The sequence below is a fragment of the Balaenoptera physalus genome, assembly GCF_965194825.1.
Source record: "Balaenoptera physalus genome assembly, chromosome: 5".
Classification (NCBI taxonomy): Eukaryota; Metazoa; Chordata; class Mammalia; order Artiodactyla; family Balaenopteridae; genus Balaenoptera; species Balaenoptera physalus.
The window spans coordinates 9,083,750-9,105,338 of NC_138884.1; the positions used below are offsets into that span (position 1 = coordinate 9,083,750).

The 21,589-nt window shown below is 41.0% G+C and overlaps 1 protein-coding gene across 12 annotated transcripts in view; it reads right to left on the reverse strand.

Moving 5' to 3' along the window:
* ABCG2 (ATP binding cassette subfamily G member 2 (JR blood group)) overlaps positions 1–21,589 on the reverse strand; it is a 156,187-nt gene that overhangs the window by 125,510 nt on the left and 9,088 nt on the right. For 5 of the 12 annotated variants that reach the window (XM_082461718.1, XM_082461715.1, XM_082461726.1 and 2 more), the window contains one exon: positions 18,180–18,576. The exons of 6 other annotated variants lie outside the window; for them this stretch is intronic. The gene's annotated coding sequence lies outside the window, so the exon portion shown is untranslated. The remainder of the gene's footprint in view (positions 1–18,179; positions 18,577–21,589) is intronic. One more of the 12 variants, XM_082461727.1, reaches the window with a different exon arrangement.

The window sequence follows — 21,589 nt, forward strand, 5'->3', positions numbered from 1 at the left end:
AACGCTCTGTGTGGCCCACAGAAGTGAAGAGATACGTCGCATCTTGCTTGTTCCCCGTGTGAACTGTTTTTACTCACAACACTACTGACATCACACATGTGGAGGCGTTTCTTACACCAACCAATTCTGCACCTGACACCAGTCCAGACACCAACTAAGGGTTCTACTGTTCAATTCAAGTCTGACACTAACTACCCAGAATTAGCACAGACTGCACAGATCACGGGTCTCAGTCCTACAGAACTGCCCCCGCTTCAGACACCAGCTGCAAGTCCCAGGTCTCCAGCTACAAATCAGGTGTTCCCATGGGCCCCTCCTCAAGTTCGATAATTTGCTAGAACAGCACACAGAACTTGGGAAAACAGTTTACTTATTGTTACTGGTTTAGTATAAAAGATACAACTCGGGAACAGCCAAATAGAAGAGATGCATAGGGCCAGGATGGAAGAGGCAGCACGCAGTTCCATGCCCTCTCTGGATACACCCCCCCTCAGCACCTTGATGTGTTCACCCACCCTAAAACTCTCTGAACCCCTTCAGTTAGGGGTTTTTATGGAGGTTCCATTATGTAGTCATGATTGATTAAATCACTGGTCAATGGTGACTGATGAACCCAACTTTCAGCTTCCTCTCCTCCCTGGAGGTTGGGGGACGAGGTTGAAATCCTTTAATCACATAGTTGGTTTCTCAGGCAACCAGCCCCCATCCTCAAATTCTCTAGGTGCCCACCAGTGGAAGCTGATGGTATGTTTTCAAGAGGGACATGTGACATACAGTAGGAAATATATATTTGGTCTTTGTCCTCGGTTCCTGACACAGCTTCTAAAACTCTTGTAATTCACTGAGTGATTGGAGTCACGGGAGCATCTTTTGTTATTCACAACAATCCCCTTTCAACCATACTTGAATTTATGTTCGTAAGATGACTTTTAATTTTGTATCTGTGTGAGATGATGGATGCTGACTAAACTTATTGTGATCATCACTTCATAATACACGTAAATCAAATGCTGTAAACCTCAGACTTATACGTGCTGGATGTCAATTATATCTCAATAAAACTGGAAGGAAAAAAAAAGAGCCGTTTTCAACATCTGTTTTTTACTGTCCTTAGCATGTAAGTCATGTTTAAAAGAAGAAGTAAAACAAGTACAGAAATAAGTACCATGTAATATAGAAGATAAAAGATATGCAGAAAAGAACCATGAGAACTTTTGTTTGTTTTTTGTTTTTGTTTTTAACAGCTGCTCTCCTTTTGTTTTTCGTTTTTGTTTGTTTTTAATTTATTTTTGGTTGCGCTGGGTCTTCGTTGCTGTATGTAGGCTTTCCCTAGTTGCGGCGAGCGGGGGCTACTCTTTGTTGTGGTGCGCGGGCTTCTCATTGCGGTGGCTTCTCTTGTTGCGGAGCACAGGCTCCAGGCGCATGGGCTTCAGTAGTTGTGGCATGCAGGCTCTAGAGTGCAGGCTCAGTAGTTGTGGTGCACGGGCTTAGCTGCTCCACAGCACGTGGGATCTTCCCAGACCAGGGATCAAACTTGTGTCTCCTGCATTGGCAGGTGGATTCTTAACCACTGTGCCACCAGGGAAGTCCCAAGAACTATGGGAAGTTAGAGAACACTTTAGACTACTTTCAGATGACCAAGATAATTTGGGATAGAGCAATTCTCTTACTTGAAGATATAGTCAAACTAAGATCGCACTGAGGGGAAAAATGGGATAGGAAATAAATATAATTAGGGAGGTGGGGTGCAGAGGAAAGTCTTTCTTGATCTTCTCTTCAAGATAAGAGCAAGTTTGGTCACTTTTTCTAATCTGCCTGTGTGTCATAAGTATTGTAGTGATCTTTGGGAATGAGAGCCTTTAGTGTAGAGCTAGTTCATAATTAAACTGGCCATGCTCATACTGTGCAGGGCTTATGTCCCAGTTTTCATAGGGAAGTCCCAGTTTACACATGTAGCTCCAAGTGATTATTAATCGTGCCCCCCTCACTCAAAGTAAATGTGGTTGCCCTAGCTTTAGATAAGAACAAAAATAATCCTTCACTAGACTCTGGTGCCCTCTTGTGATTAAAGCATAAAAAGTCATTACAGGGGCTTCCCTGGTGGCACAGTCATTAAGAATCTGCCTGCCAATGCAGGGGACCCAAGTTCAATCCCTGGTCCAGGAAGATCCCACATGCCACGGAGCAACTAAGCCCGTGCGCCACAACTACTGAGCCTGCGCTCTAGAGCCCGCGAGCCGCAACTACTGAGCCCACATGCCTAGAGCCCGTACTCTGCAACAAGAGAAGCCACCGCAATGAGAAGCCCGCGCACCGCAACCAAGAGTAGCCCCCGCTCACCGCAACTAGAGAAAGCCCACGCACAGCAACGAAGACCCAGTGCATCCAAAAATAAATAAAGAAATTAATTATTTTTAAAAAGTCATTACAGAAACAAAAGAGCTTCCCTTGAGGTTACGATGGGGAATTTCACATTCTGATATTGCTTATTCTGAAAGAAGAAACCACGGCAAAATGTGAACACCCCAAAGTGGACCATCTACTAACTTCCCTCCATATCTCAGCTTTGAATTTCACGTCACCAGACTTTATCACTGACTACTCTCCACGGCTGCTGCTTTCTCTGGACTCCAGGACCTCTTCCCCCATTAATCAGTAACTGGCGCACTGTCACTCTCTCTAACACTACTTCTGTCTTACCTCTTGGTGAATTCAGCATACTCCTAAGTGATTTTTCTAGCATGCTGGTCTCTGCCTACCCTGAACTTCTCTCCTCCAGTGTTCTTGTTCTCCACCCTGCTTCAGCTATACACCTCCAGGGCGTGCCATGGACACTGTCGTTACCAATCTCATTTTATGCGTCTTGCTCTCTGACCACCGTATCCCACCTTTCCACCTAGCTCCTTCTAGTAACCCAACTCTAAGAAAACCCCCATACTTCACTCTGCCTCATCCCTACTGGCATCTTTAATCTCCATACCAGCTGAAATTCCATGATCATTCATTATGATAATACCCTTTGCAAACACCCTCAAGTCCCTTGTTCCTCTTTTGTGTTGCCACTTGCTTGGCAAAACCAGAAGCTCTAGTTAAATTCAAACCTCCCCCACTCTGTGCCTGCATCCCTGCAGTTGAATGTGGGTGGAGAAAAACACGTAAACATTATGATTTGTCTGATTTTAAATTCACGATAATGCATCTTAATGCTGGGACTCTGAATGGATTCTAGCAACTCACACTCAGAGCCCACAGCTTCAGAGAACCTAGTAGCAGAAGGGGAAGTGGCACACACGACCCCGGCCTCCCAACTGCACTAGCGCCCACGGCCACAGGTAACTGGGCAGCAGCGGCAATGGGGCCTGGGACACTGTTCCTCCACTGGTTGAGGTACTCGTGACCCCAGCCCTTGCGCCCATCATCCGCAGTGGTAGAGCCTGCGAACCTTACAACGCCAGACACGGTAGGGATGTCCGCTTGACCCCAGCTCCCCTCCCAATGTCTCCCTCCCCCCACTGTGGAGCCTGTGTCTCAAGGGATCCTGGATGCAAGGAAAGAGCCCACCATCCCAGTGATAAGGGCAGTTCTGGCAGAAACAAGGCAATAACCACCCCAGAGGAACAAGAAGTGACAACAAAGGCATGGAGCCACACCTCTTACGGAGACAGCTGAGGATGGAAAGTGCTAAATCTCAAATATGACCACAGGGAGCTCAAGTGAAAGAAACCCTAAACTTGTATGATACCACCATCTACTGGAAAACAAAAGAAAGGACTCTAACAGCTAACCTGTCATTTAACTTCAAATGCACCGGAAGAGGAATACTTCATCGAGCAACATGAAGAACCACAGTAACACTGTACCATGAAAAGAAAATGACAATTTTCCAGAAACCAAGCTTAAAGTCATGCATATTGTGATCTGATAGAGAATTTGAAATAGCTGTCTCGAAGAAACAAGAAAACTCAGAAAGGCAGTTTAATGAGCTCAGGAATAAAATTAATGAAGAGAACGAATACTTTACCAAAGAAATTGAACCTCTAAAAGAGAACCAAACAAATTCTGGAGCTGAAGAACACAATAAACAAGATGAAGAATGTATTAGAAAGCATTGGAAATTGAGCAGATCATATGGAAGAGGGAATTAGTGAGCTTAAAGATAGAAATCTGGAAATCATACAAGCAGCAGAAGAAAGAGAAATATGATATAAAAATATTAGGAAATTCTTTGAGAGATATACAACTCTTTTGGAAAAGGCAACATTAGGATAATGGGCACCCCAGAAGGAGAAAAGAGAGAGAAGGGAGCAGAGAAATTATTTAAAGACATAACAGGTGAGGACTTCCCAAACATGGTAAAGGAACTGGACATACAAATCGATGAAGCTAAGAAAAAACCTGATTACCTCAATGCAAAAGACCTTCTTCAAGACACATTATATTAAAACTGTCAAAAGTCAATGATTTTAAAAAAAAAAGAATTTTAAGGACAACCAGGGAAAAAAGGATGGTAACCTACAAAGGAACCCCTATTATGCTATCAGCAGATCCCTCAGCAGAAAACCTACAGGCCAGGAAGGAGTGCAACGGCATTCTCAGATACTGAAAGATAAAAGCTGTCAGTCAAGAACACTCCACCTAGCACTTACCTTCCCTATATTAAGAAGAAGTAATTTCCCAGACAAACAAATTTGATGGAGTTCATCATCAGTAGACTGCCTTACAAGAAATGTTGAAAGGAGCTTTTCTACCAGAAACAAAATGGCAGAAATACACAAAATTTTAACAAAGGTGGTAAACAGAACCAGAAAATTGTAACTCTATATCAGAAAAGGTTTTTAACACTTAATTATGGTAAAAGGGTTAAAGGGAGAAAAAAAGAAAGCAGAAAAATAACTAGCTATCTCAGTATGGTGACAAACACAACATAAAAAGCTAAGATTTGAAATAACAAAAACATAAAGGTAAATGAAAACAAAATGCTATCAGCAGAAAAAGCACTACTTTATCTATGAGACTTTTTATACAAACCTCAGGGTAACCACAAAACATAAACATAGAGCAGAGACACGAAACATAGAAAAAGAGAAAACTCAAGAAAAATATCATAGAAAACCACCCAACTAAAATGGCAGACAGAAACACAAGAAAAAAGAAACAATGGAGATATAGAGCAAACAGAAAATAGAAGATTAAATGGCAGTACTAACGCCTCATCTATCAATAATCACCCTAAATGTAAATAGATTGAATTCACCGATCAAAAGACACAGAATGGCTGGATAGATTTTAAAAAAAGACCCAAAAAAGACCCAAGTATATGTTGCCTCCAGGAGACACCTCAGGTCTAAAGACAAACACAGGCTAAAAGTGAGGGGATGGAAGATGATAGTTCAAGCCAATAGAAAGCAGGTATAAACATACTCACATCAGACAAAATAGACTTCAGGCCCAAAAGGTAATAAAAGACCAAAATGGACAGTATAAAGGAAACAATTCATCAAGAAGTCATAATAGTGATCAATATATATGTACCGAACACAGGAGCACCAAAATAGATTAAAAAATTATTAACAGACCTAAAGGGAGAAATTGATTGCAACAAAATAATGTAGGAGACGTTAACACCCCACTTACATCAATGGATAGATTATCCAAACAGAAAGTCAACAAGGAAACAGCAGCCTTAAATGAAAATTTAGACCAGATGGATTTGATAGACTTGTACAGAACACTCCATCGAAATGCAGCAGAATGCACACTCTTCTCAAGTGCTCATGGAATGTTCTCAAAAACAGACCACATGTTGGGACACAAAATAAGTCTCAATAAACTCAAGAAGATCAAAATCATAGCAAACATCTTTTCTGATCACAATGGAATGAAACTAGAAATAAACTACAAGAAGAAATCTGGAAAAATCACAAGTATGTGGAGACTGAACAACATGCTACTGGACAATTATTGGGTCAACAACGAACTCAAGGAGGAATCAAAAATTACTTGAAGACAAATGAAAATGAAACTTTGACAGACCAAAATCTATGGGATACAGCAAAAGCGGTGGTAAGAGGGAAGTTTATAGGAATACAGGCCTACCTCAAGAAACAAGAAAAATCTCAAACCACCTACTATTACAAGTAAAGAAACCAGAAAAAGAAGAGCAAATGAAGCCCAAAGTAGTAGAAGGAAGGAAATAATAAAAATCGGAGCAGAAATAAATGAAATAGAGACCAAAAAGACAACAGAAAAGATCAATGAAACTAAGAACTGATTCTCTGAAAAAAACAAAAAAAATTGACAAACCATTATCTAGACTCACTAAGAAAAAGAGAAGTTTCTGGTAGATAAAATCAAAAGTGAAAGAGGAGAAATGACAACACATACCATAGAAATGCAAAGGGTTATAAGACAATATTATGAACAGCTATACACCAACATATTGGACAACCTAGAAGAAATGGGACAAATTCTTAGAATCACACAACCTTCCAAGACTGAATCAGGAAGAAACAGAAAATCTGAATAGACTGATCACTAGTACAGAGATTGAAGCAGTAACCAAAAAGCTCCCCAAAACAGAAGTCCAGGACCAGGTGGCTTCACAGGTGAATTCTATCAAACATTCAAAGAAGATTTAATACCTTTCTCAAAATAGTCCCAAAATTTGAAGAGAAGGGAACACTTCCTAACTTATCTTACGAGGCCATCGCCCTGATACCAAAACCAGACAAAGACAGCACAAAAAAAGAAAATTAAAGGCTAATATCCCTGATGAACACAGATGCAAAAATCCTCAACAAAATATTAGCAAACCAAATTCAACAATATATCAAACGGATCATACACCACAAGCAAGTGGGATTTATTCCAGGGACTCAAGGATGGTTCGACATTTGCAAATCAATGAATGTGATACACCACATTAACAAAATGAAGGATAAAACCCATATGATCATCTCAATAGATGCAGAAAAAGGTTTTGACAAGATTCAATACCCATTTATGATAAAAACTCTCAGTAAAATTGGTATAGTAGGGACATACCTCAACATAATGAAGGCCATACAGGACAAACCCACAGCTAGCATCATATTCAATGGTGAAAAATTGAAAGCTATCCCTCTAATATCAGAAACAAGAAAAGGATTCCCACTCTCACTGCTCCTATTCAACATAGTATTGGAAGTCACAGCTATGGCAATTAGGCAAGAAAAAGAAATAAAAGGCATTCAATTTGGAAAGGAAGAAGTAAAACTGTCATTGCTTGCAGATGACATAATTTTATATAGAGAGAATCCTAAAAATATATGTGGAATATAAAAACTAATAAACAAACAAAAATAAGATAAATGAACAAACCAAACCAAACCAAACCAACACACAGATACAGAGAACAGAGTAGTGGTTACCAGAGAGGAAAGGGTAGGGGGTGGAGGGTGAAATGGTTAAAGGGAATCAACTGTATACTGATGGACAGAAAATGAATTTTTGGTGGTGAGCACATTGTAGGGTATATAGAAGTAAAAATATAATGTTGTACACATGAAACTTTTATAATGTTATAAATCAATGTTAACTGAACTCAAAAAAAGAAAAGAAAAAAGAAAACTGAAGCAATTAAAAGAGACTTCTAGATTTCCTCCACCATATTTGCCAAATCTTTCAAATTGGAAGGCGATGTATGCAATATTTGTGCAACCCATTCATTTGATAACTTGTAAAGCTACCACTTTTGAGTAGGGCCAGGTACAAGAAAGCCCTCCAGGCTTCAAGAGAAGCTGCCCTGACACTTGGGCTCAAGACCTAGCAGGCTAAATGGTATTAGAAGTGTCTGTTGCAGAGAGAGATTCTATATACAGCTTTGACACAAGCTCAAGTAGGATTATCACTGCACAGACCTCTAGGGGTTTGGTAAGGCCAGAGCCTTCTCTGATGACAAATATTCTCTGCCTGAAAAGCAGCTCCTGGCTTGCTACTAGCCCTTGTGTTTGAGACTAAACACATGACCACATGGCACCAAGTGACCATGTAACCTGAATTTCCCATCATGAACCATAAAACTGGATGTACACAGCAACATTTTTATTGTAATAAGGAACCAGTATAAAGGAGACCGGGCCCCAGCAGGTCCAGAAGGCACAATTAATATGTATGACCAGTTGGCTCCAACTTCCAAGGTACCTTTTCCTATCACTTGTCTACATTTTCCTCAACCTATACAAGTGTCCTCTTGGGGAATTCCCAGTGAACAGTTCACAGAAGGAATAAAGCACAAGTCGAGTCCTCTGATAGATGTGCAAATGATGCTACACTGACTAAAGTGGATGTCCATTGTACTATAACCCACTCAGGCATGACCACAGAGGACCATGCTGAATGAAGCCCTCCAAGTGGACAGAACTTTGAGGGATATATCTGGTTATTTATTTCATGGCCTGGGGTACAAAGATCTATAATGATTCATGGGCAGGGGCTACTGGATTGGCCAGCTGGTTGGGGACTTAGAAAGACCTAATTGAAAACTTGGTGACAAGACGGACCAAGTATGGGCCTTTTGGAGTAGACACAAAGTGTGTGAGAATATTTGTATGTCGTGTATATACCCAGTAGAGGGTATCCATGATGTTGGGAGCTGTCAAAAAATCAGACGATCAAGAGGATCCATTTTGTGAATGTCAGGAAGCCCCCTTCTCCAGGCATCCCAGGGCTTGCTCAATGGGTCCATATACAAAGTAGCCATGGCAGCATAGAAGAAAGTGTACGCTGATAACGTGGTGTTTGCTTCCCTAAGTGGCTATGACTACTGCTGTAACTGTGCCCAATCTGCCAACAGCCAAAGCCAGTACTAAGTCGCTGATATGGCACCACTGTCCAGGGTGACAGGTGGCTATCTAGTAGCAGCTGATTATGGTGGACTCCTTCCACCCTAAAGGGAACAGCTCCTTATGCTCTCAGGGACGGCTACATCTTTTGGGTAGAAGTCTACTTTCCCTGCCTGCAGAGCCTTCTGCCAACACTGCCATCATGAAGTTACAGAATGTCTCATCCATTGTCATGGTATACCACACAATACTGTCTTTGACCATGGGAAGATGTGTGGTCAGAGAGGTTTGGAAATAGGTTTACGCTCTAAAAATCCACTACATACCCCATCGTGCAGAAGTAGCTGGCTTGATATAACAGTGAACTGGCATGTTGAAGGCTCGATTATAGTGCCAGCTGGGACACCAGGCAAGGTTGGGATGTTGACCTACAGCACGGGGTACATGCCTTAAACCGGCAGCCAATAGAGCACAGAGCCAGAATGTGAGGCTGTGGGGAACACAGAGAGGAATAATTCCTCCATCCACACCGGCTGCCTAGGTGCTTCTCTAACATGCTAGACATGAGCCTGCCTCCCTTTCCTTGACCTAAATGCTTTCCTCTGCTCTATTTAAAATTGTAAAACCTCCCTTTGCCTTCTTGACTACCCCTTCCTTTACTATGTGTTTCTCTCTAGCACGTCTCACCCTCTAACATGCTATACTATATAGATTTAGTTACTGTTTATTATCTGTCTTCTCCCTCTAGAAGGTGAGCTTTACAAGAGCCCGGTTCTATTTCATTCACTGTTCTATCCCCCATGCCTAAGACTGTGCCTGACACATAGTAGGTGCTCAATACATATTTCTAGACCGACTTACATGAATATCATTAAAGTTCTCGGAGAAGAGTAAACAAATGTCTCTAGTCTACTATCTTTATCTACATAAGAGACTGGTTGGCAGGTCTTTTTCTGTGAAAGGCTAGATAGTAAATATTTTAGGCTGTGGGCCATGCCCTTGCTGTTGCAACCACTCCACTCTGGCATTGTAGCATGAAAGCAGTCATAGATAGCAGGTATATGATGGGTAATGCATGGAGATGAAAGAGGGGAATTACTGAAGTCCTGGGAATTGGGAGGGTGAGAAGGAAGTTCATATGCAGAGTCAGTAAAGGGAAATACTCTACGCAAATACGTTTGATTGATTTCTTCTTCACTCCTCTCACTCCACCATCACAGCTAATACAACTGAAGTTAAATTTTCGGTTTGACTTTTAACTTTTGACTATTTTACATTTAAAACTCCCATGGACAATGTAAGTTGCTGTAGCCACTATGGAAAACAGTATGGAGGTTCCTCAAAAAACTGAAAATAGAGTTACCATATGATCCAGCAATCCCACTCCTGGGCATACATCCAGACAAAACTATAATTCAAAAAGATGCATGCACTCCTATGTTCACAGCAGCACTATTCACAATAGCCAAGACATGGAAACAGCCTAAATGTCCATCGACAGATGAATGGATAAAGAAGATGTGGCACATATATACAATGGAATACTACTCAGCCATAAAAAAGAATGAAACAATGCCATTGGCAGCTACACAGATGGACCTAGAGATTATCATACTAAGTGAAGTTAAGTTAGAAAGAGAAAGAAAAATACCATATGATATCACTTATATGTGGAATCTAAAATATGACACAAATGAACTTACCTACGAAACAGAAACAGACTCACAGACACAGAGAACAGACTTGTCATTGCCAAGGCGGGTGGAGGTTGGGGAGGGATGGAGTGGGAGTTTGGGGTTAGTAGATGCAAACTATTATATGTAGAATGGATAAACAAGGTTCTACTGTATAGCACAGGCAACTATATTCAATATCCTGGGATAAACCATAATGGAAAAAAATATAGAAAAGAATGTGTGTGTATACATATGTATGTATAACTGAATCATTTTGCTGTACAGCAGAAATTAACACAAGATTGTACATCAACTTCAATATACTTCAATTAAAAAAAAAAAAACCTCCCACAGAGTACATTTATTAATACAACCTCCAGTTAGAGCCCTTTTTTCACACTAAGCTATTTTTATTAGTTTATTCAACGGTTGGGGAGTGAAAAAAGTGTTCTCTACCGTTCTAGGTTCTTCTAGCTGGTCTAGGAATTAAATTGGCATGAGACAGATTAACAGGAAAAAAACAAAATTTAATTATGTACATACAGGACCTCTAAAAGAACATGAAGCCCAAGGACAAGTTAAGCAATTGAGGCTTATACGCCATCTGAGATAAGGAAAAGGGGGTAGGGACTTCAAAGGGGAGGAAGGCAATTCACATGGAGATGGAAAAGCAAATGTTTGGTAACCAAACGTTTGCTATTCTGTGCACAGACAATGAGACGCAGAGAAAACTTTGGTCTCCAGGCCCTGCCAGCTTCCCCCTACCACACCTAGCCCCTATTCTTTATAGATATCTTGGGTGGTAGTGCTCTTCCTGAACCAGGCCTTTTATCTAAATTCTTTTAGGCAGTTATGGGGGAGGTAAAAAGAAAGACTTCCTGAGCCTTTTATTTTTTAAAAACAATCAGCCCAAAATAATTCTCAAGCCACGGAGACACATTTCAGGGTAGGAGGTTTTGTTCCCCTAAACCGCAAATATTTATTGAGCATCTACTATGTGCCAAGAACTAAGCATTAGGATACACCTTGTAATAACAAAGACCCCATCCTCAGGAAGCTTACATTCTAATGAAGCCAGATGATAAATATGTATATAAATGTATTAATAAGGTCATTTCGGATAGTGATACGTCCTACAAGGAAGTCACATAAAGTAATGGGAGGTTTCCTTGAGGAGATACCATTTTAGCTGAAAATTGAAAAATAAGTAAGAACCAGCCATGCAAAGACCTGAGGGTAGGAGGGTTTTTTTCCTTTTATTGAGGTAAAATATCTATAACACAAAATGTACCATTTTTAAGGGTAGGGTTTTGTGACATTAAGTACATTCACATTGTTGTGCAACCATCACCACCAATCCATCTCCAGGACTTTTTTCATTTTCCCACACTGAAACTCTGTCCGCGTTAGGCAGTAACTGCTCACTTCACTCTCCTACTGGTGGCAGCTACCATTCTACTTGCTGTTTCTATGAATGTGACCACTACAGGTACCGCATGTAAGTGAAATCATACAATATTTGTCTTTTTAAAATAAAGTTATTTATTTATTTTCGGCCGCGTTGGGTCTTCGTTGCTGCGTGCACCCCGCGTGCGGGCTTTCTCTGGTTGCGGTGAGCGGCGGCTACTCTTCGTTGAGGTGCACGGGCTTCTCACTGCGGTGGCTTCTCTTGTTGTGGAGCACGGGCTCTAGGCGCACGGGCTTCAGTAGTCGTGGCATGTGAGCTCAGTAGTTGTGGCTCGCGGGCTCTAGAGCACAGGTTCAGTAGTTGTGTTGCATGGGCTTAGTAGCCCCGCGGCATGTGGGATCATCCCGGACCAGGGCTCAAACCCATGTCCCCTGCACTGGCAGGTGGATTCCTAACCACTGCGCCACCAGGGAAGTCCCACAATATCTGTCCTTTGATAACTGGCATATTTCACTTAGCACAATGTCATCATGATTCATCTATGCTGTAGAATGTGTCAAAATTTTTAAGGCAGAAATACTATTCCATTGTATGCATATACCACACTTTGTGGTATGCATCTGTCAATGGACGCTTGGTTTGCTTCCACCTTTTGACTACGGTGAATAATGCTACTATGAATATGGGTGTACAACTATCTGTTTGAGTGCCCTCCTTCAATTCTTTTGGTATATACCCAGAAGTGCAATTGCTGGATCATATGGGAACTCTGTTTAATTTGAGACGCCAAACTGTTTTCCATAGCAGCTACACCATTTTACAGTCCTACTGGCAAAGCACAAAGGTTCCGGTTTCTCCGCATCTATGCCAATACTTGTTATTTTCCTTTTTTTGTTTTTTTACATTAGGGCCATCCTAGTGGGTATGAAGTGATAGCTCGTGGTTTTGACTTACATTTCTCTAATGATTAGTGGTGTTGAACATCTTTTCATGTGCTTATTGGCCATTTGTATATATTCTTTGGAGAAATGTCTATTCGAGTCCTTTAGCCTTTTTTAATTGGGTTGTTTGGCTTTTATTGCTATTGAGCTGTAAGAGTTCTTTATATCCTAGATATTAACCCCTCATCAGATATACGATTTGCAAATATTTTCTGCCATTCTGTGGCTTGTCTTTTTACTCTCTTAATAATGTCTTTTGATGAATAAAACTTTAAAATTTTGATGAAGTCCAATTTATCTAGTTTTTTGTTTGTTGCCTGTGCTTTTGGTGTCATATTCAAGAAATCACTGCCAATCCAATGTCATGAGCTCTTCCCCTATGTCCTCATCTAAGAATTTTACACTTTTAGCTCTTAACGTTTGGGTCTTTGATCCATTTTAACTTAATTTTTGTATATGGTATAAGATAAGGGTCTAACTTAATTCTTTTGCATGTGGATATCCAGTTTTCCCAGCACCGTTTGTTGAAAAGGCTGTCTTTTCCCCACTGAATGGTCTTAGTACCTCTGCAGAAAATCATTTGACCCTATATGAGAGTTTATTTCTGGGCTCTCTTTTCTGTTCCACTGGTCTGTATATCTTTATGCCAATACCACAGTTTCAATTACTGTAGCTTTGCTGAGGGTAGAGGATTTTTTGTTTGTTTTTTGGGGGCTGCACCACACGGCTTACGGGATCCTAGTTCCCTGACCAGGGATTGAACCGGTGCCCCGGGAATTGAGAGTGCCAAGTCCTAATCACTGGACTGCCAGGGAATTCCCGAGTGTAGAGTTTTAAATCAGAGGTCACAGCAATTCCAAAGAACTAGAGCAGGGAATTGGCAAACTTTTTTCTGTAAAAGGACAGACAGTAAACATTTTGGGTTTCACAGGCCATGTGGTCTCTGTCACAGTTACTCTACCCTGCTACTGTAGCACTAAAGTAGCCATAGACAATACATAATCAAATGGGTGTGGCTGTGTTCTAATAAAACTTTATAAAAATAAGTGGTAAGAGATTCTCAAAATCGTTAACCATCAGGGAAATGCAAAGCAAAACCACAATGAGCTATCACCTCACACCTGTCACAAGTAACAATAGTTGGTGAGGATGTGGAGAAAAGGGAACCCTCCTTCACTGTTGGTGGGAATGTAAATCGGTGCAGTCACTGTGGAAAACAGTACGGAGAGTTCTCAAACAACTAAAAATAGAACTATCATATGACCAGCAATTCCACTGATGGGTATATATCCAAAAAAACCAAAAACCCTAATTCAAAACGATACATGCACCCCAGTGTTCATAGCAGCATTATGAACAATTGCCCATGTATAGAAGCAACCTAAGTATCCATCAACAGATGGATGGAAAAAGAAGATGTGGTGTATATATGTACAATGGAATAGTATTCAGACATTAAAAAGGATGAAATTTTGCCATTTGCATCAACATGGATAGACTTGGAGGGCATTTTGCTAAGTGAAATAAGTCAGACAGAGAAAGACAAATACTATATCATTTATATGTGAAATCTAAACAATACAACAAACTAGTGAATATAACAAAAAAGAAGTAGACTAACAGGTATAGAGAACAAACTAGTGGTTACCAGTGGGGAGAGGGAAGGGGGGCAATATAGGAGGAGGGGGATTACAAAAAGGGGGGTTATTATGGGATATATGAAATCATCTGTGTGAAACTTTCAAAAACTGTGAAGCACTATAGAATTTAAAGAATATTTCATTCAATAAAAAAAATAGGTGGCAAGACAAATTTGCCCCAAGGACAGTAGTTTGATACCCTCTGGACTGGAGGTCACCGTTGGGCATTTTCAAAGGCATTAAGGAAGGCCAGCGTGATAAGAACAAAGATGAGAGAGAAGGAAGATGAGGCTGGAGAGATATACAGGGGCCAGATCACATAGACGCTTGTTGACCACAAGGAGGATGTGATTTATTCTCCCTCATCCATTCACTTACTGAACATCCATCAAAGACCTACTAGGAGTTAGGGGCTGGGACTACATAGAAGTTAGGCTCAGTCCTCAGCCTCCTGGAGCTTCGATGGAGAGAAGAGGCAAAAGCGAAGGAGTTTTAACACAGTATCACATTTCCTTTCTGAGTCATGGCATATGCTCCATTCCATCACCTGAACCATGGGATTCCTGCTCTGAGCTTTACTCTACTGCCTTCGTTTGAGCCTTTATTAATTCTCTCCATGATGGTTGCAACAGTCTATTTAAACGGCTCTCTGCCTGTAGTCTAACCTTTTCCCAAACTGGCCTCCATACTGCAGCAGGAGACATCTCTAAAATGCAATTCTGATGGCACCCCCCCAGCTTCAAACTACATTGATGGCTTTCATCACTGTCAGAGTCAAGTTCAAGCTTTTAAGATGATATGTAAAGCCTTGCGTGATCGGGCCCTTGCCAACTTCTCATCATCATCTGCTCTCTATCCCCTTGGTGGGAAGTGCTAGCTGACAGCTCAGGACATCTACTTATACACACGTAAGAACATGTTTAACTCATGATGAAGTCCTGGGGTAACATCTACATCAAAGAACAGCATTTGATACCTGCTCACGCAATATCTTCTTGCTGTCGGTGTTTCTACTATAAAGCATAATTATGAATTGAGCAAGACTTAGAAATAATAAGAGCGAACACATACAGAGATAGTCTGTGCCTGGCACTGTTAAGTCATGTAATCCTCACAACCACCATATGAGGTAGGTGGTATCATTGTGTCCATTTCACAGATTAGGAAACTGAGGCACAGAATGGTTAAGTCCCCCAGGATCGCACAGCTTCTAAGTGTGATGCCATCAATATTCAAACCCAGGAATTCTGATTCTATAATCTCTGTTGTGAAGCACACAAAGCCTCCTCACTAAACCACAAATATGTTATTTAAAAATACTGACCGAAGCTATGCCTGTAGTCTAAAAGCATGGTCTCCGGATGGTAGCATTAAAATCACCTGGGAGCTATTAGACATGCGAATTCTCAGGCCTGGGCCCTGACCTACTGAATCAGATCTCTGAAGTTAGGGCCCAGGAATCTGAGTTTTAACAAGCTCCCCAGGTGATTTTCAATCACAATACAGTTTGAGAAGCCCTGCTCTAAAATGCTTATTCCTAGGGAGTAGAGGCGCTAATGGATGCAAAGGTTATGACAAAGGTAGATAATTTTGACAGAAGAAGTAGAAACAGGATTCGTTTTAATGCACAAAGGTTTCAAATTTTGACATGAAAAGCAAACAAATCCCAGCAGAGAGCAATAACGGTTGTCATAGGTTTTGAGAGGATGCTTGACAGGATGAAGGAAAGTACAGGATAAACCGGAACTTACAGCAAACGGGCAAGTTTAAATCCAACACGCCTACTAACCAGCCGTGGGACTTGTCACAAATTGCTGAACTGGAGCCTCAGTTTCGTCACTGACAGGTAAAAATAATAATCCCCTTGACGTGTACCCCGTGACGGTCGTGAAAAATCAAGCAGGGTGAGATATGTGACAATGCTTTGTATGGAAGGATAGCGTGCTGATCAAGTTGCATTTTCTGCTGTATCTGTTTACAAAAGAATATACGCATTTTCCCTTCTACTCAGGAAATGGATAGGATTTTGAGTCACCTGCAGTGACTGAAGAGATCCCCACTTTCTTTAGTGAAGGTTGCAGGAGATACACAGGCGGAATGAGGGGTTGCTCCGGGCTTGGAAAGACAGGGAAGTGGCCTCACCTGAGAGAATGGGGCCAAAGTGCTGACAGATGGTGGTTAGGACTATGATTATATGTCTCTAAACTCATCTGTAGCTTTACAATTTCTCCCCCCATAAAAGTTCATGAAAACTTAGCTTAGGCTGATACTCAGCCCTGCGCACTTCTTACTGCCTGTCAGTGGTCTGCTGTGGTGTGGGCTGTTTACAGCAGCTTCTGTTCTGATTAGTCAGTGTCTGTGCCACGTAAGTTGTTAAATTTTTAAGTAACCCCCCCATTATGCTCCATAATGGAAAGGAATGTTATTTGCCGTTTATTTCAAACAAAAGCAACTCCCCTCCGTCTGGGATGCTTTAATGGCTTCATACTGAGCCTCACCAGGCCTGTTCATGCCACTGACCTTTGATTCCACTGACTGTCCTTGACTCAATGACAAATAGTTCCAGCATGTTCATTAAAACAATGCAATTTTTAATTTACCTATTCTGTCTCCAGCACATTTTTCTAGCTGAGGAAGACGCAAGCTACTCCTCTAGAAAAACTCCCATGCGTGTGAGGGAAAGAATTCTATTATCAGGCTGGGGTTTCTTGTGTTCACTTTGCACGCCTGACTTCCCTGGCCACAACTTGCCTTTCTCTCCCTTTTCTTCTCCCGTTGTTTGTTCCTCCCCTCAAGGAGGCACAGAATGGGTACCCTCCCTGTTATTCATTTTTCACCCTCTCGGCTTGTGGCTTTCGGATTAAGAGCAACTTTCTGATAAATATGTATCATTTAGGACACAGAGCTGCTCAATTTAAAGAGGAACACTCACAGGAGAAGAGAAAACACATCAATCATATTCCGTACTCCAGCTGACTTTAAACCGCGTCACAGATTCGCACGCTGTACAGTCTTCACCTCCGAATGGGAGGAGGAAGACACCAGTTATTTTTCTAGATGTGTGATTTTCAACTGAAGCTGAAACGTTCAAATGACCACTAGCTACCCCAGTAAGGCATGATGTGGATACTTATTCCCCAAAACTGCAAAAATATTTCTGGCTCTGCTCAAAGTGGCCCATGCGATCTAAGGAGCAGACCAACATCCTCTCTCGCTTGGGGTGGCGTGGCTTACCGCATCTAGGAACTATTTAACACAACCCCCCCAAACTCTGAGCCTGTCCATCAAAGCAGGTACAACCTGGGCACAATGGTGTCTGATTTTCCTCCCAGGCGCTCTACATAAATCATGTGCTCAGCCAAATACCTTCATTCTGCCAGCAACTCCCAACCCCTTTCCCCCAAAAGCAATAAACCGAGAGGGTGTCGGCCGTTGTTACTCGTGTTTCATGGACCAGTAGGTCACCTGGGAACCTGGTAACTGAGGTCACCTGGGAACTTGTCAGATATGCAGAATCTCAGGCCCACTGAATTCTGCTGCTTTTTAACAAGATCTCCAGGTGATTCATACACACATTCAAGTAGGAGAAGTACTGGTTTCATTGACACACTTGTTAAAAGCACATACCAAAAAAGAATCAAGATTCTCCACTCAGTATGAACATGTGAAAAAAACAAAAACAAACAACTCACCTCAGTTATGATCTGTGATGTTGGAAGGAAAGCACCTTGGTAGGGAGGCAGTGGTGATACTGAGAAGATTTCGACTCTTGTTGGCTTTCCCACAGAGACTTCAACCAAGATCCACGTCTATTAAAGTCCAGGAGCTTCCCTTCCTGCCAGCTCTCAAGGTGCAAGAGAAAGTATCAGAAAGGGAACTTACCAGCCCCTGGCTACGTCTTGCAACTACCAGAAAGACTGCGGCTTTCCAAATAAGCTAGCCGTGGGATACTGTCCGGTTCTCCAATCTCCTTGAGTTCCTTTTTTCTCCACTGTTAGGTGGTTATTAACCGCATTTCCTTCTCGATCACTGGGATTCAAACTGACAACCTAAAGCCTCTAACCAGCCTGGGATCCTTTTCCGACGTTCCTGGCAAGGGGATAGGAAAAGGAAGAAATTCACGTGTCAGAGAGATATTTTTCTCTCTTTTTCTTTGTGCAAGAGAATCCTGAGGACAGTATCTCCGACACTAATGGCAACTTTAGCAAGGATAAAAACCGATTCTAGCAAATAGTTTTGCTCTGTGTAAACTTCCTGTCTTTTGCTAGACGTGACGTAACGGGTCTCCTTTCATAAGCTCTGTCTTCTAGCAAAAGAATACAAGCAGGAAGATAACACAGATTTGGAAAGGAAGTGAAAGAAACCAAAACACAGACAGCATTAGGTTTCAGTGCAAAAGCCCACTAGAGATTTGAAGAGAGGAGCTATATTTGGAACACGCTATCCTTCTAATGCTCTTTTCTAAACCAGAAGTATAACAGGAAGTTAAGGTTGTATTAATAGGCATTTCATATTCTGAAAACATGAAGGAAGGATGTCAAGTGACAAAATATGACACATACTAAGAGCTTCTGGCTCCACTCTTTACCGCCCGTGACCAGTTTTTTAATCCAAGGTTTCTCAACATAAAATGGTGGTAACAATGCTTTCCTTAGAGAGCTGGCATAACAATATCATGAGATACGTGAAATGCCGATTACTGAACTTGCCTTGCTGGAAGTCCTCTTTATAGTCAAGTCAAGTCACTATCCTGATTTTCCTCTCTACTGTGCATACCTAAGCACAGCTCAGGCAGTCAATAAATATTTATTGAAATGAAATGCAAGTTTAAAAAATCTTGATGTTGTTAAGAAATTCCATCTATTTCTTTTTTTCTTTTCTTTTTTAAATTTATTTATTTATATTTAAAATTTTTTTTGGCTGCATTGGGTCATCGTTGCTGCGTGCAGGCTTTCTCTAGTTGCGGCGAGCGGGGGCTACTCTTCGTTGTGGTGCGCGGGCTTCTCATTGCGGTGGCTTCTCTTGTTGCGGAGCACGGGCTCTAGGGCATGTGGGCTTCTGTAGCTGTGGTGCATGGGCTTAGTTGCTCCGCGGCATGTGGGATCTTCCCGGAACAGGGCTTGATCTCATGTCCCCTGCATTGGCAGGTGGATTCTTAACCACTGTGCCACCAGGGAAGTCCCATCTATTTCTTTTCATCATTTTTATTGTGGTAAAATACATATAACATAAAATTTTAGTCATTTTTAAGTGTTTGATTCAGTGGCATTAATTACATTCACAATGTTATGTAACCATCACCACTATCCATTTCCAAAACTTTTTCATCACCCCAAACAGAAACTCTGATCATTAAGAAATAACTCCTCCAGGGTTTTTTTTAAATGTGAGGATCACTTTTTAATTTGGGAGATCCCTCCTCCCTCATGGTAGTAGCTGTACTTTACCCCTCAGAGAAAATATAATTCAAACACCAAGAATAACATAGATAGCTTATTTATTATTTACTTATTTTAACATCTTTATTCAAGTATAATTGCTTTACAATGTGTTAGTTTCTGCTGTATAACAAAGTGAATCAGCTATACATATACATATATCCCCCTACCCCCTCCCTCTTGCGTCTCCCTCCCACCCTCCCTATCCCACCCCTCTAGGTGGTCACAAAGTACCGAGCTGATCTCCCTGTGCTATGCGGCTGCTTCGCACTAGATTAGATAGCTCTTTTAAATAAATTTGCATTTTAATCATACAACACAACAAATCTTCACACATTTGAAATACGTGTGAGATTATTCTTTATTCCAGCTAGGGAAAAGGTTTAGAACAAACCTTGGAATAAAATTTCTGCCATATGTGGATATATTTGAAATTCTTTTAACTGTGTTCTCCCTTTTAAATAAGGCTAATTATTTCCTTTTGAAGGGAGAAGAGAGGAACCAGCATTTATTGACACCAACTGGGTACCAGCGAGGATTCAACTTTCATCCCGTTCTTTATCATAAACATAAATAAGTGTGAAATTATTTATATGATATTACTGTGATTCTGTGTGATAATTTTCTAGTTATTGCACAGTTGACCCTTTTGCTGTGATGTAAGCATGGACAAAGCAGAGGTACCTGTATCCTGCCTGGTATTTAATTGAGCAAGGCATGTGTGTATTACACTAGTAGTGCAATTGTCTGTATACAGGCAAGGCCTGGGGGGAAAAACAGACTAGTGCAAAATGATAAACTTAAAAGAAATGCCAACATATCCATAGAGACGGCAGAAATTTTATCCCAAGATTTATTCTAAACCAAATAAAACTTACTTGGCAAATACAATTTCAGGGATAATTAAAAAAATACGTTAAAACTAAATAACCATGATTCTGGGGATCAGTTTGACGCTGTGAGAATTTAAGGCACAGTCCTGTCCTCCGGGGGCTGACATCAAGGTTGGGTAGACGAAACTTACACACACGAGCCAACAACAGGGCTGGCTGAATGGCATACTGGCGCAGGCTGTAGGTAGTTGGGAAAAAGAGTGCCCAGCATAGAAGATGCAGATTTTGGACGCTGGATCCTTGCTTCCTACTGATATAGACCCACGGTCGACTTGGGTAAGCTGACTGAGTCAACTCTTAGCAAAGCTCAGAGTTACTGGGCTCAAACTCTCATGATTCCCATTTATTCCAAACAATAAACATTAGATAAGTCCTTGCTTAAGAAGTAACTGAGGCCTTTCTTCCATGGAGGTAAATCTAAGTGTTTCCAATGTAGGAAACACATATTGCTTTTCTGAAAGAAGGTAACACAAACTTTAATTTTCAAATTCCTCCCATGTTTCATGTAACATGTAATTTTATATTATTAAATGTAATATTAAGACAATAGTAATTCAATATGGGAAGGAAAGGAGGAAGGGAGAAAGGGAACAAAGGAGAGAAATTAGAACCTAAATATTTACCTATATAGGTATGGTTAAACAAAATGTAGCATATGCATACAATAGAATATTATACAATAAAGAATGAGATAGAAATTTATGTACTGTCTTGACAAAGAAAGATCTCCAAGACATATTAATTATAAAAAGCAAGTTGCTAATTAACACA